Source organism: Pseudophryne corroboree, chromosome 5, assembly GCF_028390025.1.
Source record: "Pseudophryne corroboree isolate aPseCor3 chromosome 5, aPseCor3.hap2, whole genome shotgun sequence".
Taxonomy (NCBI): Eukaryota; Metazoa; Chordata; class Amphibia; order Anura; family Myobatrachidae; genus Pseudophryne; species Pseudophryne corroboree.
Genome location: NC_086448.1, coordinates 513,204,505 through 513,221,087, shown reverse-complemented (window position 1 = coordinate 513,221,087; position 16,583 = coordinate 513,204,505). Strand labels below are relative to the sequence as shown.

The window sequence follows — 16,583 nt, the reverse complement described above, 5'->3', positions numbered from 1 at the left end:
CGGTCCCAGACGGTCCAGTCTCCTGGTCCCAGCTGGTTCAGCAATACTCTGGTTCTAGCCAATTCATCGATACTACGTCAGTGGCGCACCCAGGGGGGGTTTCCGAGTACCCAGAAACCCCCCTCCACTAAAAAAAAAAAAAAAAAAAAAGATTTTTTTTTTTTTTTTTTTTTAATCTACATGAGTATTATTAATGACTGTCTAGCGTCCTCTGCAGCCTGCTGTCTTCCTGGTGGCACTTGCAAGTACAATAAAAGTCTACTTTATTTTAATTATAGTACATATATATCCATGTGCATACATATATACACATGTATATACATACATACATACATATAAACACACACACACAGATATGATATATATATATACATGTGTATATATATGTGTACTGTATGTGTGTGTACATATATATATATATATATATGTATGCATGTTTAATATGCTATGTATATGTATATATGTATGTGTGTGTATGTATATATATATATATATATATATATATGTGTGTAGATATATGTATGTATATATATATATATAAATACACACACACAGACTCACTAGTTTTACGGACCCAGCATATACTGGGTCATCTCAGTCCCCACCCCCGTGATTGGCTCCGCCCAGTTCTGGAAACCCCCCCATGCAAATCCTGCGTTTGCCACTGACGGTGCCAACCAGTTCAGCGATACTCTGGTGCCAACTGGTTCAGCGATACTCCGGTGCCAGCCAGGACATCGATACTCCAGTTCCAGCCTATCCAGTGATACTCTGGTGCCAGCTGGTCCAGTGATACTCCAGTGTCAGTCAGTCCAGTGATAATCCAGTGCCAGCCAGTTCAGCAATACTTTGGTGCCAGCCGGTCCAGTGATACTCCAGTGCCAGCCGGTCCAGTCATACTCTGGTACCAGCCGGTCCAGTCATACTCTGGTGCCAGCCGATCCAGTGATACTCCGGTTCCAGTTTTCAGTGTTCTTCAGTTACTGTTACCAAGTATACAGTCTTCAGTGTTCTTCAGCCACCGTTATCAAGTATCCAGTCTTCAGTATCTTTGAGCCACAGTTATCAAGTATTCAGTCTTCAGTGTGTTTCAGCTACAGTTATCAAGTATCCAAACTTCCGTGTTCTACAGCCACAGCTATCAAATATCCAGTTTCATCCTAAGAGTTCAGACAAGTATTCCAATCCTACACTCCTGTTCCATGTCTTCATCTGAAGAACCTTCGGGAACATCATACCCAGTCTCGTGATAATACTTTATAAATAAAACTAAACTACACTTGCAAAGAAACAAAGAGGAAAATGTATATAATATTTTTTTTAAAAATAGCTTTCAATTCCATTTCTTGCTAAAAGAAACAAATGTTTTGTTCTAAACTTTGGTAATATTTAGAAATGTGTGGGCTTGGTTTTCTGATTCCAAGTCTGGGTTGCTTATACGGCTCAAATTCCAAAATGACGCAAAATGTAATCTTCTTGGCATCGGATCTTGCATGTTTTGGATTCGCTATAAGTACCTCCAGTGAATCTGGTTCCATTTCACACAGGGCTGCCAGAGAGTACAGTGACTGGCAGCAGTGCAGAGCAGAGCTCAGCTCCTAAATCTTCATAATACATTACAGGGCAGCATTATCCTTACTGGTGCTCACTGGTACTCTGTACACTGGTACCAGTGTGCAACCATTACTATAAGTGCAGTAAGTCGCAGCAGTGTGTAAAAAAAAAAATTAAACAAATTAACCAAAATAAAATTAAAATAAAACTTGTGTGTTATGTTCAACTTCAGGCATTGTGTTGCAAGATAATAATGTTAATCATATGCAAGTGTGCCGAAAAGCACAGTGAGTCACCGTAGTGTACAAAAAATTAAATTAAATTCAAAAATAATAATAAAAAGTTGTGTGTTGATCAGGTCCAGGCATTATGTTGCAAAATAATAACATTCATTAGGTGCCAGCATGCCTATAAGTACAGTGAGTGGCAGCAGTATGTACAAAATATAAAAACAATAAATAAACAATTATAAACAATTGTGTGTGTCAATAATATAAATGCTGTAAGTTGCAGTGTGAAGATGTTGTCATTTGTTTCATTTTTTTTCTCTAAAGTGTGTGTGTGTGTGTGTGTGTGTGTGTGTGTGTGTGTGTGTGTGTGTGTGTGTGTGTGTGTGGGGCCAGGCAGCGGCATTGTGTTACAATAACACTCAGTAGGTACTGTGCCACTGCATTAATAATATAAGTGCTGTGCATTGATATGGATCACGATCATTCGATAGAAGAGCAGGAGCAGCAAGTACTAGTGGCTAATGTGGCTGCTGCCAATCATGACGATATTAGTACATTAACTAAACTAAGCCAGTACTCAAGGACATAGTGGGTTTACAGAAAGTGCACTTGAAATCAAAACAATATTTCACAATCTTAAAGAAAAAAATCACATATAATACTGGGAAAGGGGTGGTCTTCAGTATGCCGACTGATGGGATCCCGGCGCACAGTATACCGGCGCCGGAATCCCGACAGCCGACATACCGACACTTTTTCTCCCTCGTGGGGGTCCACGACCCCCTGGAGGGAGAATAAAATAGCGTGCACTGTGCCCGCAGCGTGGCGACCGCAGCGAGCCCGCAAGGGGCTCATTTGCGCTCGTCACACTGTCAGTATGCCGGCGGTGGGGCTCCCGGCACCGGTATGCTGGTCGCCGGGAGCCCGGCCGCTGGCATACCATACTACACCCCTGGGAAAGTGTACTGCCAGATAACATAAAATTGCCAGCATGCCATATACCACACACAGTAGAAAGGCTCAGGCCTTGGCTTTTATTTGTGATTGCCTTTTTGCAACTCTCTCTTATTGTCTCCATTACATAATTCATTTGCTGGTGGTTATTATGTAATTATGTATATCCACAGGTATCAAGTCCTTCAATTCACAAAAAAGTCAGTAATAGAATATTTGTAAAATCCAAATATATGGAAAACTTGGTTTATATAGTATAAATGAGCTGGAGATGTATAAAAGATTGCAAATGCTACTTTTACCAACCAGATTACCAGCCGATCAATACTAGACCGACAAAACGTCACCGTCAATATGGCCTCTGATATCAATCTGTCCCAGTTAGGCATTTACTTCCTGGTTTCATACCTAACATAGGTAATGCATAACCACACACATTGGATTGTGCATATGCAAGTGAGTCTGGGTGCCAAGGTATGCAGTTTTGGGCATGGTACCTGTAGTGCACCAAGGACACATGTAATATATCAACTTTTACCACTGTTATGTATGCACTGCTACAGATGTAGCCAACTTTATCTTGACTGTTTCTCCGCCGAGACGGGCGTTTAGCCACGCTAAGGCGATAGCTGAGTTTAATCACAGGCAGGCGCGTTGAGACGATCTAGATACTCATCATGCATTACACATCTCCACCACTGTGTGGCTAATGCTCCACTAATCCAGTACTTTCGATCGTACAGTATAGCGGCGGATTGATCTACAGCTCTGGCAATACTGTAGGCGTAACGGGAAGCGGTGGAAAAAGTATGGAGTACAGTACTGTATGTGTATGGAGACGCAACTACAGTAATTGTGTAAAAGGAATAATGTACAGTACAATGTATAAACACCGTGCTTTTTAAAATATAAAATATATGAGCGTCTGAGTTCGCTAATGCATAATGGGAATGGAGGACTAGCAGGAGGCGGAGGAAAACACCGTGCTTTACAAATGCGAGCGTCCGAGTCCTCTAAGGCATAAACCAACAGCAATGGGGCGAGGGCCGGGCGCTGTTTGCAGTACTTTCACACATGAAATTAGAAATCTCTCATGAGGCGTCGTGGGCTAGGGGTGAAGGCTCCCACCTCCCTCACTGGGGGTCCAGGGTTCGAGACATGATGTGCTTTCTTTCTTTTTTTTTTTTTTTTTTTTTTCTGTAATAATGCACTGTATTATTTTATTTCCATTGTAAGACAGTCAATGGAAGGATGCACACAGGTTTCACATAAATCAAAGTACATCTGCAGGAGCGATTCTTTACGCTAAATGCACCCAAACAGCGTGAATGAAATGAGTGTATTCTGGCGCTACCAACTAAGCAAAACAGTACTGTAGATCTTCAGCGTTTGTGCATTGCACAGGACCTGAATTTCCTTCCCTGTGCAGGCCCCCAGGGGGGAAGGGCGATGGGGGTAGGGGGGAGACGATGGAAAATACTGTGCCTTTGAAATGCAATTACATGAGCGTCCGAGTACACTACGGCATACTGTAAACCAACACCAATGGGAAGGAAGTGCCAACCTTATTTTTAATGTGTTCCCGTGACATTCACTTTAACATTTTTTTTTTTCTCTCCAATACAGTACATCCAATGGAAGGATGCACACAGGTTTCACATAAATCAAAGTACATCTGCAGGAGCGATTCTTTACGCTAAATGCAACCTACAGTACGGTACTGTAAGTGAGCAAAATAGTACTACAGTGGGCGTTTGTGTATTGCACATGACCTGCATTCCCTCCCTGTCTACTGCATGATCTGTGCAGGCTCCCATGGGGGAAGGGCAACAGGCTAGCAGGAGGCGGAGGAAAACACCGTGCTTTACAAATGCGAGCGTCCGAGTCCTCTAAGGCATAAACCAACAGCAATGGGGCGAGGGCCGGGCGCTGTTTGCAGTACTTTCACACATGAAATTAGAAATCTCTCATGAGGCGTCGTGGGCTAGGGGTGAAGGCTCCCACCTCCCTCACTGGGGGTCCAGGGTTCGAGACATGATGTGCTTTCTTTCTTTTTTTTCTTTTTTTTTTCTGTAATAATGCACTGTATTATTTTATTTCCATTGTAAGACAGTCAATGGAAGGATGCACACAGGTTTCACATAAATCAAAGTACATCTGCAGGAGCGATTCTTTACGCTAAATGCACCCAAACAGCGTGAATGAAATGAGTGTATTCTGGCGCTACCAACTAAGCAAAACAGTACTGTAGATCTTCAGCGTTTGTGCATTGCACAGGACCTGAATTTCCTTCCCTGTGCAGGCCCCCAGGGGGGAAGGGCGATGGGGGTAGGGGGGAGACGATGGAAAATACTGTGCCTTTGAAATGCAATTACATGAGCGTCCGAGTACACTACGGCATACTGTAAACCAACACCAATGGGAAGGAAGTGCCAACCTTATTTTTAATGTGTTCCCGTGACATTCACTTTAACATTTTTTTTTTCTCTCCAATACAGTACATCCAATGGAAGGATGCACACAGGTTTCACATAAATCAAAGTACATCTGCAGGAGCGATTCTTTACGCTAAATGCAACCTACAGTACGGTACTGTAAGTGAGCAAAATAGTACTACAGTGGGCGTTTGTGTATTGCACATGACCTGCATTCCCTCCCTGTCTACTGCATGATCTGTGCAGGCTCCCATGGGGGAAGGGCAACAGGCTAGCAGGAGGCGGAGGAAAACACCGTGCTTTACAAATGCGAGCGTCCGAGTCCTCTAAGGCATAAACCAACAGCAATGGGGCGAGGGCCGGGCGCTGTTTGCAGTACTTTCACACATGAAATTAGAAATCTCTCATGAGGCGTCGTGGGCTAGGGGTGAAGGCTCCCACCTCCCTCACTGGGGGTCCAGGGTTCGAGACATGATGTGCTTTCTTTCTTTTTTTTTTTTTTTTTTTTTTCTGTAATAATGCACTGTATTATTTTATTTCCATTGTAAGACAGTCAATGGAAGGATGCACACAGGTTTCACATAAATCAAAGTACATCTGCAGGAGCGATTCTTTACGCTAAATGCACCCAAACAGCGTGAATGAAATGAGTGTATTCTGGCGCTACCAACTAAGCAAAACAGTACTGTAGATCTTCAGCGTTTGTGCATTGCACAGGACCTGAATTTCCTTCCCTGTGCAGGCCCCCAGGGGGGAAGGGCGATGGGGGTAGGGGGGAGACGATGGAAAATACTGTGCCTTTGAAATGCAATTACATGAGCGTCCGAGTACACTACGGCATACTGTAAACCAACACCAATGGGAAGGAAGTGCCAACCTTATTTTTAATGTGTTCCCGTGACATTCACTTTAACATTTTTTTTTTTCTCTCCAATACAGTACATCCAATGGAAGGATGCACACAGGTTTCACATAAATCAAAGTACATCTGCAGGAGCGATTCTTTACGCTAAATGCAACCTACAGTACGGTACTGTAAGTGAGCAAAATAGTACTACAGTGGGCGTTTGTGTATTGCACATGACCTGCATTCCCTCCCTGTCTACTGCATGATCTGTGCAGGCTCCCATGGGGGAAGGGCAACAGGCTAGCAGGAGGCGGAGGAAAACACCGTGCTTTACAAATGCGAGCGTCCGAGTCCTCTAAGGCATAAACCAACAGCAATGGGGCGAGGGCCGGGCGCTGTTTGCAGTACTTTCACACATGAAATTAGAAATCTCTCATGAGGCGTCGTGGGCTAGGGGTGAAGGCTCCCACCTCCCTCACTGGGGGTCCAGGGTTCGAGACATGATGTGCTTTCTTTCTTTTTTTTTTTTTTTTTTTTTTTTCTGTAATAATGCACTGTATTATTTTATTTCCATTGTAAGACAGTCAATGGAAGGATGCACACAGGTTTCACATAAATCAAAGTACATCTGCAGGAGCGATTCTTTACGCTAAATGCACCCAAACAGCGTGAATGAAATGAGTGTATTCTGGCGCTACCAACTAAGCAAAACAGTACTGTAGATCTTCAGCGTTTGTGCATTGCACAGGACCTGAATTTCCTTCCCTGTGCAGGCCCCCAGGGGGGAAGGGCGATGGGGGTAGGGGGGAGACGATGGAAAATACTGTGCCTTTGAAATGCAATTACATGAGCGTCCGAGTACACTACGGCATACTGTAAACCAACACCAATGGGAAGGAAGTGCCAACCTTATTTTTAATGTGTTCCCGTGACATTCACTTTAACATTTTTTTTTTTCTCTCCAATACAGTACATCCAATGGAAGGATGCACACAGGTTTCACATAAATCAAAGTACATCTGCAGGAGCGATTCTTTACGCTAAATGCAACCTACAGTACGGTACTGTAAGTGAGCAAAATAGTACTACAGTGGGCGTTTGTGTATTGCACATGACCTGCATTCCCTCCCTGTCTACTGCATGATCTGTGCAGGCTCCCATGGGGGAAGGGCAACAGGCTAGCAGGAGGCGGAGGAAAACACCGTGCTTTACAAATGCGAGCGTCCGAGTCCTCTAAGGCATAAACCAACAGCAATGGGGCGAGGGCCGGGCGCTGTTTGCAGTACTTTCACACATGAAATTAGAAATCTCTCATGAGGCGTCGTGGGCTAGGGGTGAAGGCTCCCACCTCCCTCACTGGGGGTCCAGGGTTCGAGACATGATGTGCTTTCTTTCTTTTTTTTTTTTTTTTCTGTAATAATGCACTGTATTATTTTATTTCCATTGTAAGACAGTCAATGGAAGGATGCACACAGGTTTCACATAAATCAAAGTACATCTGCAGGAGCGATTCTTTACGCTAAATGCACCCAAACAGCGTGAATGAAATGAGTGTATTCTGACGGACTGTGCATCTTCGGTATTTGTGTATAGCATAAGACCTGTGAAGGCTCCCAGGAGGGAAGGGCGTAGGGCAAGACAGTGGAAAATACTGTGGTCAAAGAAAGGGCATATGTAAAACTAAGGGAAACTGTCACAAAGTACAGTAACTACAGTACTGTACGTTGAATGCCTGGAACGCACGACGCCTGAGACGCACGACGCCTGAGACGCACGACGTCTGAGACGCACGACGTCTGGATCGCTCATTGAGCATAAGCATGGCTGCTGTACCTGTAGTACCTGTACGTGACCGTCCCTATGCTATGGGTGAGCTGCGTCTCCTCGTTCGCTGGCGGGACAGAACTCTCGCCAGCAACGAGGAGAAAGTAAGGGCATATAGGAGGGCCAGCAGGGATATCCTCCGGACCTACAACCGGAGGAGAACGGTGAGGTCTCTCCAGAGGAGGTGGAGTGACCTCGTGAGGCGGACCCCACGACGCCTGCAGGCCATAAGGGATTGTAAGTACAGTACATTACTGTAGATTACTGTACTTTAAGTTACTGTAGTTACAGGTACAGTACATTATAGCAGGGGCTGCTGTAGCAGCAGGTATCCGGTCTATACAGCACTGTACAGTATTTGTGGTAAACAAATGGTTAAACAAGGACCAAACATTAACCCGGGTCAAAAGGTCAATTTGTTTTTTGCGTCGACCTAGATGGTGCGGCTTTTGAAATTGGTTGACACCAGTTACTGTAGGTTGACATGGTCGTTAAGTTGACATGGAAAAAGATCGACATGCGTTTTACAAAAACAATTGTTATTTTTTTAAACTTGTGTATATACAGTAGTTCTTTACAATCCAGGTGGTCTACGATTGTGCAGTGTACAGTATCATGCAGTGTACAGTATATGCAATGTATCACAGTGTATCGTGCTGCGTAATTGCAGCGTGTCATGCAGTGTACATTCAGAATATGGTATTGTGCAGTGAGTGTAATACATAGTGAATCACATCGTGCAGCAGAGCCGGCCTTAGGCATAGGCAAACTACAGTAGGCAAATGCCTAGGGCATTTGCTATGCTTAGGGGCACCAGCAGCTTCTGCTGATTAAAATGATATGCGGCATGCCTATATTTTGCGTGACTGCGGCTGTATCTGTACCTGGCTAGGGCCAGCACTGTCGTGCAGTGTACTGTATACACATGTGGTACTGTAATTGCAGTTTTTTGTGTAGTGTACATTGTATCATATTTTGCAGGGAAATGTGCAGTTTGTCATATCACGCAGTCGTGCAGTGCATTGTGTGGTTTAATTGCAGTGTGCCGAAATTTGTGTTTCAGATAGTACAGTGTTCTAAGGGATGTTACTTTGGCAGAAATTATTCTAAGGGATGTTACAGTGGCCTAATGTGTTCTGACGTGCATTACTCTTGCATAAGGTTCATGACTGGCAGATCTCTACTTTGTGACGTAATGTGGATATACTACTGCACTACTGTGACGTACAGTAACGTGAATAAGGTGCTCTACTGTGTGACACAACGTGAATCAAGGACAGTACTGTGACGTGAATACGGTGCTCTACTGTGTGACACAACGTGAATCAAGGACAGTACTGTGACGTGAATAAGGTGCTCTACTGTGTGACACAACGTGAATCAAGGACAGTACTGTGACGTGAATACGGTGCTCTACTGTGTGACACAACGTGAATCAAGGACAGTACTGTGACGTGAATACGGTGCTCTACTGTGTGACACAACGTGAATCAAGGACAGTACTGTGACGTGAATACGGTGCTCTACTGTGTGACACAACGTGAATCAAGGACAGTACTGTGACGTGAATAAACTGCACTACTGTGACATGACGTGAATAAGATGAATTCAGGTGAGTACTGCATCATCTGTCATGAAATCAATTTGTAATGTAATGAACAGTACTGAGATGGTTAAGGGTGGGAGGGCTGCATGCTGATGTGTGTCATAATGTTTATAAGGGCAATGCTTATGTGTGTTACAATGTCTATAAAGGTAGTGTTCTGTCTAATACCCTGGACCTACTGTACTGTAGCGATACTGTAAGTGTACTGTATGTCACATTTAGAAATGTGCCCCTTAAGTTTTGAAGACAGTACAGTACACTATGCCCTCCTGAGTGATTAGGTGCAGGGTACTAGAATGAACAATTCCATTTATTGTGATGTCATAAAGATGCTGTCAATGTTGAATTTCATTGGCTGTACAGTATGCTGCCATTATACTGTATATATATTTTTACAGGGCTGGTAGCACGACGTCACAGGAGGCGGGACAGGCGCCGCCAAGCTGGTAAGTATTGTCAAATACAGTAGTGTACAGTACATAGTGATTTCTATAGTCCCAACCCCCTGTCCTGACCATCACAGATAACTCGCTGCAATCCGTTAATGTTAAGAATGTCTGTTTACAAAACTAAATGTAAATATTAAACACAAAGTATAAATAACATTGTAGATAGCTGAATACCCGTGCTTCGCTACGGGATGAGGATGGTAAATTCCAGTGATAGTTGTTTGTTAATTTACGTTTGTTGGCGATCTAGTATATAGTACTGTATACTTTAAGCATACTGTATCTTGCTTCTCTGATGCAGATTGTTTATTGGCCGGACCCCTTTTTGGTCCTGGATACTGTGCAGTACATGTTTCAAATTGACAGCTTCACTTACAGTACTGTTATTTTTTTTCCCACAGTACCACCACCACCACCACCTGCTGCGCTGCCAGGTATTGTGTAACGAGAATTCTGGTGCTACTGTCATCGTTGTTACACTACTGTACATGTGTCCTGGATACTGTACAGTACATGTTTCAAATTGACAGCTTCACTTACAGTACTGTTATTTTTTTTCCCACAGTACCACCACCACCACCACCACCACCTGCTGCGCTGCCAGGTATTGTGTAACGAGAATTCTGGTGCTACTGTCATCGTTGTTACACTACTGTACATGTGTCCTGGATACTGTGCAGTACATGTTTCCAATTGACAGCTTCACTTACAGTACTGTTATTTTTTTTCCCACAGTACCACCACCACCACCACCTGCTGCGCTGCCAGGTATTGTGTAACGAGAATTCTGGTGCTACTGTCATCGTTGTTACACTACTGTACATGTGTCTTGGATACTGTGCAGTACATGTTTCAAATTGACAGCTTCACTTACAGTACTGTTATTTTTTTTCCCACAGTACCACCACCACCACCACCACCACCACCACCTGCTGCGCTGCCAGGTATTGTGTAACGAGAATTCTGGTGTGACTGTCATCGTTACACTACTGTACATGTGTCCTGGATACTGTACAGTACATGTTTCAAATTGACAGCTTCACTTACAGTACTGTTATTTTTTTTCCCACAGTACCACCACCACCACCACCACCACCACCACCTGCTGCGCTGCCAGGTATTGTGTAACGAGAATTCTGGTGCTACTGTCATCGTTGTTACACTACTGTACATGTGTCCTGGATACTGTGCAGTACATGTTTCCAATTGACAGCTTCACTTACAGTACTGTTATTTTTTTTCCCACAGTACCACCACCACCACCACCACCACCACCTGCTGCGCTGCCAGGTATTGTGTAACGAGAATTCTGGTGCTACTGTCATCGTTGTTACACTACTGTACATGTGTCCTGGATACTGTACAGTACATGTTTCCAATTGACAGCTTCACTTACAGTACTGTTATTTTTTTTCCCACAGTACCACCACCACCACCACCACCACCACCTGCTGCGCTGCCAGGTATTGTGTAACGAGAATTCTGGTGCTACTGTCATCGTTGTTACACTACTGTACATGTGTCCTGGATACTGTACAGTACATGTTTCCAATTGACAGCTTCACTTACAGTACTGTTATTTTTTTTCCCACAGTACCACCACCACCACCACCACCACCACCTGCTGCGCTGCCAGGTATTGTGTAACGAGAATTCTGGTGCTACTGTCATCGTTGTTACACTACTGTACATGTGTCCTGGATACTGTACAGTACATGTTTCCAATTGACAGCTTCACTTACAGTACTGTTATTTTTTTTCCCACAGTACCACCACCACCACCACCTGCTGCGCTGCCAGGTATTGTGTAACGAGAATTCTGGTGCTACTGTCATCGTTGTTACACTACTGTACATGTGTCCTGGATACTGTACAGTACATGTTTCAAATTGACAGCTTCACTTACAGTACTGTTATTTTTTTTCCCACAGTACCAACACCACCACCACCACCACCTGCTGCATCCGAGAGCTCCGGAAGTGGTAATAATTACTTTTTGTTACAGACACACTAGTTTCCTACAGTATTACTGTAATTTTTGTATTTTACAATACTTGTCATCTTTTACACACAGACCGCCTCGTAATTGATACAGAGGAGGAGCTCATTCCCATTGATTCGGGGGAGGAAGAGGAGCCAGATTATAGTAAGTACAGTAGGATTTTCTCAAGCCCATTCTTAAAAGTATTGACCAAGTCCACTTTTATTACTTTTCAGGCAGGGAATTCCAAACATGTACTGTACAGTATTTCCCTCACTGTGAAGACCCCTTTTCGCCTCTGTGCGAAATCGCCTATACTTCAACAAGAGTTACTGTGCACGTGTCCTCTGTGTCCATCTTATCAAAAACCGTTCCTGTGTATTGTCCCCTTACTGTATACAGTATATTTGTAAAGGTTAATCATGTCCCCTCTTAATCTCCTCTTTTCCAATGTAAACATGCCTAGCCTGCCTTTCCTTGTATTCCATCTTCTCAATCCACTTCATCACTTTGGTCGCCCGCCTCTAAACCTTTTGTAGTTCCACGATATCCATTTTGTATTATGGTGCCCAAAATTGTGCATCCGACCCACCCTCCACTAGCCTAACCCTCCAATCATACTCTGAATCCACACTCTGCATTCTGAATGTCGGGATCCAGACAGCAGGTCTTTTAAATACAGTACTGTATGTCCCCTACCGCTGGACAGTCATTCTGCTCCTACTGTATTATGAATATATCTCTGCCTCCTGTAGCACTGTACTACTGTGCAATTTTGTAGTAACTGTACTCTACTGTATTTTGTTTATAATATTTTTTTATTTTCAACTCAGTAATTATTGACAGTGAGGATGAAAAACCCTCTCCCCAACTTGGTAAGTAAACTGCAGTATTGTACTGTACTGTACATTGTGTTAAACCAATGGGTTGGGTTTGCGTGACCAGCAGTCAGGATTCTAGCGGTCAGGTGACCGACAGTGGCATCCTGATTGCAGCAATCCCAACAGGGTGAGGTACGGTATCCTAACCCTCCTCCACTACCCCCTGATTCTGGCCTCGACATTCTCGTCTCTGTGTGCGAAATTTACTCTCCTCCTCCAATTCCTGACTGAATTTTTGCTTTACTGTATTCAACACAGAATACAAAAGTATATTTCATGGATTTTTTGCTTTCACAGGCCCTACACTGTCACAGGCGGTGGCGGAGGAGGAGGACCAGGACTCTACCTCTATGTCCATCACCTCACTGCACCCATTAAGTAAGTCCAGTCCGGTACATCGTGCCTCTGTAGAGCCAGTTTGAGCAAGGAGAGATTGATTGCTTCTTTTTTTGGTGGGGGCCCAAACCAACCAGTCATTTCAGCCACAGTCGTGTGGCAGACCCTGTTTATATAACATAAGGGTGGTTGGGAGGGCCCAATCACAATTCCATCTTGCACCTCTTTTTTTATTTATTTTTTTATTTATTTATCTTTGCATCATGTGATGTTTGGGGAAAATTGTTATAAGGTTTGATGTAAAAAAAAGGTTAAAAAAAAGAGGCAGATTAGATGGGCAAAGTGGTTCTTACAGTATTTGTCATCAAATTCTATGTTTCTGTATGCAGACCCTCCAACATGACCCGCCGCACTGCTCTGTTTCTAGACTTCCCTCTTAATTTATGATTTCCATCACCTGTGTTGAACTAGTTATATGATAAGAAAGCTGTTTCTTCACAGGTGATGGCAATAATAAATTAAGAGGGAAGTCCAGAACCAGAGCATTTTGTACCATGTTGGAGGGTATGTGTATTTCCTGGAATTAACCTTTTTTTTTTTTCACATTAATGTTTTTTTTCACAGGCCCTACACTGGAACAGGCCACGGAGGAGGAGGAGGATGATGATGATGCTGCTGCATTTAGTGGTAAGAATTATTACTGACATTGATCTGATGCCATCAGAGTAGCACTTTTCATCAGATTTTTCTGGCAAATGCGTAGAAATCGGATGAAAATTGTTTTTGTTTGAACTGGTGATATTGCCCATACAGTAGCAACCGATCACATCCCACATTAACATTTACAGTATCTAGTTACACTTACAGACGATAATACAGTACAGTAGGTAATATTTGATTGGTTGCTACTGTATGGACAACATCCTGTTCTAAAAAAAACACCCATCTTACTCAATTTCTCTCTCTCTCTCTCTCTCACCCCTTGTCACTGTCTCTCCATTCATCTCTCTAGATACTGTCAGTGATGAATTTCCCATTAGGCACGAGAGGCACGTACTGTACCTAGTGGCGGCATCTGTTTGGGGGCCTCAGTTGGATGCTTACAGTATGCTAATACTGTCATCCCAAAAATTACCACTACAGTAACTGCTAAATATTTTAAGTGTACTGTACAATATGCACATACAGTACTGTACAGTATACATAATTCAAAAGAAAAAAGAGTTGCTACTGTACCTTATTCTAGTCATAATCACCGGCATACGGGTCACTCACAAATTTTCTGATGGTCTCGGTGGGGTCCCTTGGAATCACCATGCCTGTCACAAGCATACCTTTTTTTACCCACCTGACACTGGGCCTGGACACTAGTGTACTATTACTATACTTTTTACTGTATACTGTATCTTATAATATTCTTCTCTTTTACCCACAGACGACGAGCCAGAATACATTTTTGGTAAATATACTGTACAGTAGCAATAGTTGGTACTGTAATTACAGTATTTTTTTTTCTCCAACATTATTTTAAGTCAAACTGATATGACTAACTGTACTGTATTATCTTTTTACAGTCCGTCGCCAACCAGTGGAGGAGACACCTGGTAATAAAATAGAAATACATAATGCACTGTACTGTATTCTAACTTACTGTAACATGTATAACACTGAGCTGATCATCTTCACACCCTCTGACATAACCTTACAGTACAAACTGTACTTTCTCTCCTTTTTCACCCTCTTCACTCCACAAATGCATGCTGCGTTTCCTGACTACTGATATAATAGTGTGTAGAGCGTAGCGAGGCACCGTGCCCACCGCGTGGCGAGCGAAGCAAGCATGCAAGGGGCTGCTTTCCGCTCGCCGCCCCTGTCGGGATTGTGTGGTCGGGATTCCGGCGTCTGTATTTTGACTGCCGGGATCCCGTCCAGCGGGATTACGTACTGATCTCCAGTCTGAGCCTGCCCTAGGCATAGGCATACTTGCCAAATGCCCAGGGGCACAAGCAGCTTCTGCTGATTAATATGATATGCAGCATGCCTACAGTATATTCTGTGCATACAAAATGCATTACTAATGTGCAGCATTATGTGTATACAGTACTTTGTTGTGTAACATATACTGTAGCAAGGGCACTACTGTGTGGTCTAATGTGAACAAAGAGCAATATGATGTGATGCAATGTGAATAAGTGGGAATACTTTGAGGAGTAATGTGGTACTATCATATGATGTAACGAGAAAAAGAGACACTATTGCATGATATGTTGTGAATAAAGTTGCAGTACTGTGTGGCGTCATTTCAGATTGGGGAATTACTGTGTGGCCTTGCCCCTTCCCAGCAAGAACATGCACCGTTTTGGGATGCACACCGAATGTGCACACTGTTGCTATTTTAAACATACAGTACAGTAAGTTGGAGGAGCACCAAAATGACGACTGCTATGGTTGAGGGGTGATGGTGCTGGGAAAGGGGTACAGGCTCAGAGGCGGAAATAGCATCTGTGCAAGGGGGCAGCATCCAAAAACTTGACTAGGGAATCATATTATTTATGGCTGGCTCTGAGTACAGTCCACTATTATGGATAGTACTCCCTACAACACCACCTACAGTACTGTAACCCTCTTTTTTCTGAAGCGGTCATGAAATGTCATGACTGCTAATACATACAGTAAATGTCTACAGTATTTGTACTGTGGTGTTTAATTCCTTTGACAATTTGTTTATGACCTATTGAAGCTAAACTCTTGTACAGTACTTTATATTTTGAATACCAGCAATACAGTATAATACTGTACCTACAGTATACAGTAATAATTGTTTACTATTTGAATGTGACTAAATGTTTTTTTTTCTCCAATATAGTGCCAATTATTTATGGGGGCCCCAGACAGGGGCAAGATAGGTGGGCTGGCCCAGAAGCGGGCAGGCAGCAGCCCACTTATACAAGAGGTAAACTAAAGCAATGTTTAAATTACCTCGACAGCATACAGTAGTGTTTGATTTACTGTACTGACAATACAGTACTGTACATTGTAAATAACAATATTGTCTAATATAGAGTAAAGTACTGTATTGCCATTACTACACTGTAAAGTATTCAGTATTTGTTTTGTAATACTGTCCTTTTTTTCCCACAGAACAGTTGCAGCGTGCCATCCAGCTCCAGCGGGTGGTGGTCCACCTCCTAGTGGACCACTATTTTAATATTTTATTAAGTTTAATTTAATTTTATTTAATAAAAATTTTTGTTCTTGTACTCCATTGTATAGTATCTTTTTCTACTGTATAAGATAGGCATACTGTACACCATACAATTATCTGGCAGATAATCTGCAAGATCTGGCTGTTTGTAATGAAATTCTCTCCTAATTTAGCTGTGGTGTACAGTACCTCCTGAGTGTGCTGGGGTGCTTTCTGGCCAGTTTGGGGTGATTTGGAGCAAGTTTGGTCGGCCATCTGGCCGACATGTGCTGTCGACTGTT

At 43.1% G+C, this 16,583-nt stretch overlaps 1 long non-coding RNA gene across 1 annotated transcript; it reads left to right on the top strand.

Moving 5' to 3' along the window:
- Positions 1-12,683: 12,683 nt before the first annotated feature.
- Positions 12,684-13,784, top strand: LOC134929165 (uncharacterized). Its single transcript, XR_010178343.1, has 3 exons — positions 12,684-12,755; positions 13,059-13,139; positions 13,722-13,784. It is a non-coding gene; the product is annotated as an uncharacterized LOC134929165 (long non-coding RNA).
- The last annotated feature ends 2,799 nt before the right edge of the window (positions 13,785-16,583 follow it).